The 2,324-nt window shown below is 37.3% G+C and overlaps 1 non-coding gene across 1 annotated transcript; it reads left to right on the top strand.

Moving 5' to 3' along the window:
• Window positions 1-1,603: 1,603 nt before the first annotated feature.
• On the top strand, window positions 1,604-1,710 carry LOC126010435 (U6 spliceosomal RNA). The gene has a single exon (XR_007496465.1). It is a non-coding gene; the product is annotated as a U6 spliceosomal RNA (small nuclear RNA).
• Window positions 1,711-2,324: the final 614 nt, after the last annotated feature.

A 2,324-nucleotide genomic window follows, 5' to 3' on the forward strand; every position in this document is an offset into this window, starting at 1 on the left:
TGATCACAAACGGCTCATGGGCTGAGCTTTTCTTGTTGACATCACACATAAGCTGAATGTATTAAACAAGATGTTACAAGGCCTGGGGCAGCTTATCAGTGCTGCCTATGACAACGTGAGAGATTTCTCCACAAAACTTGTGTTATGGAAATCTCAGCTCTCTCAGACAAAGCTTTGCCATTTCCCAGCATGCGAGGAACTTGTGGATGCAGGCATACCATTCAGTGGTGAGAGATATATTGATGCTATTTTTAAGCTAGAGAAGGAATTTGATCACAGATTTGCAGACTTCAAAAAGCACAGAGCCACTTTCCAAATTTTTGTGGACCCCTTTTCCTTTGATGTGCAAGATACCCCTCCTTTGCTTCAAATGGAGCTCATTGACCTGCAATGCAAATCTGATCTCAAAGCCAAGTTCAGGGAGATTAGTGGAAAAGCAAACATGCATGGGCAATTTTTGAGAGAATTGCCCCTCAGCTTCCCTGAGCTTTCCTGAATGTTTAAGCACACCATGTGCCTTTTTGGGAGCACATATTTGTGTGAAAAATTATTCTCCACATTGAACTTCAAGAAGTCAAAATATAGGTCTAGACTTAATGATGATCATCTTCAAGCCATACTGAGGGTCTCAACTGCTTCCTCTCTAAAGCCAAATGTGGTTCAGATTTGTGAGAAGAAGCGCTGTCAAGTCTCTGGCAGCAAGGAATAGGCAAAAGATGCCATGTTCAGAAGAACTGTTCATGATCTTCACTCAATGAACTTCATGTTCAGAAGAAATAATTAAAACTGTTAATAATGACGTTTGAGGACTTTTTTTATGGTGAAATCCCTTATGTGGCCCTGCCTTCCCCTGACTTTGCCTCCTGTGTCCCCCAGGTAAATTGAGTTTGAGACCCCTGATTTAAAGGGTCACCAAATTATTTGCTTCATTTCCTATGCTCTTAAAGTTGACTGAACTAATTTTTATTTTTGTAGAAATATATATAAATCTTAATACAGTTTGAAATCATCTGGTCTACCCTTTGCATTATACATTCAATTTTTTTTTTTTTTGGTTTGGGGACACACCCCGTGGCACTAAGTTACACTTGACTCTGCACTCAAAAATCACTCCTGGCAGGCTCCTTGGGGGACAATATGGGATGCCTGGATTCTAACCTGGGTGTGGTGCAGGTCGGCTGTGTTCAAGGCAAACAACTTACAGCTGTGCTATCTCTCCAGCCCTTAAAAATATATTTCTAATTATGATAATACAAGACTTGTCCAAAGTCATATAATGTGGGGTAATAAAGATGAGAAATAACACTACTTGGGGCCAGAGCGATAGCACAGCTTTTGGGCATTGGCCTTGCACCCAGCTAACCCAGGACAGACCTCGGTTCAATTCCCGGCATCCTGTATGGTCCCCTGAGCCTGCCAGGAGTGATTTCTGAGAACAGAGCCAGGAGATTCCCGAGAGCCCATGAGTGTGACCCAAACTTCCCCCCAAAAAGAAGGAAACAAGACTTTTTGATTTTCTGTTAATATTCTTTAATATACCTAAAATATTTTTTACAAAATTTTAGATATGTATATATAAATGCACTTAAATCATCTCATGATTGTGCTCGCTTCGGCAGCACATATACTAAAATTGGAACGATACAGAGAAGATTAGCATGGCCCCTGCGCAAGGATGACATGCAAATTCGTGAAGCGTTCCATATTTTAAAAAAAAATCATCTCATGATTTAATAAAAAATTTGTTCAGTTATTAAAATAAAATACTTAATGATTTTTCATCATTCTTTTAGTTTTCTTATAAAGTGTATTATTTGTGAGTGCATAGAAATGGATGCATTGTACTAAAGATATTTGAAAGAAAAGACTGTAGGATAAAAATATTTTCTTCCTTAGAACCTATGTTGACAGAAGGCAATAGTCCTGGTCACAAAACTTTTGCAAAGTGCTTGGGTCAAGAAATTTAATTATTTTTACCTTAATAGGTTTGATCACAGGTGAAGATGTAAGGGAAAAAATGTCTTATTGAGGAAAAGAAAATTTTATATTTGTCCAATAGGTAATGATTGAGAAAATGTGGATGCTTTTTTAGATTTCTAAAGTGAAGTATTGTTAAACATATTAATCATCAAGCACTCACTGGTGTGCTAGAAACTCTTAATTAAGACATATCAGTCTAAAAGAAAAATAAAGACCCATATCATTAGAAGGTTATGATCCAGAGAGAGAGAAATAAAACATGTTAAAAGTACAAGACATTTTAAAAGTACAATTTTATTAAATGTAAATCCTATGAAAAAAGCAGATGAAAACTGAGTAATGGA

This window comes from Suncus etruscus, chromosome 5 (assembly GCF_024139225.1).
Source record: "Suncus etruscus isolate mSunEtr1 chromosome 5, mSunEtr1.pri.cur, whole genome shotgun sequence".
NCBI classification, from domain to species: Eukaryota; Metazoa; Chordata; class Mammalia; order Eulipotyphla; family Soricidae; genus Suncus; species Suncus etruscus.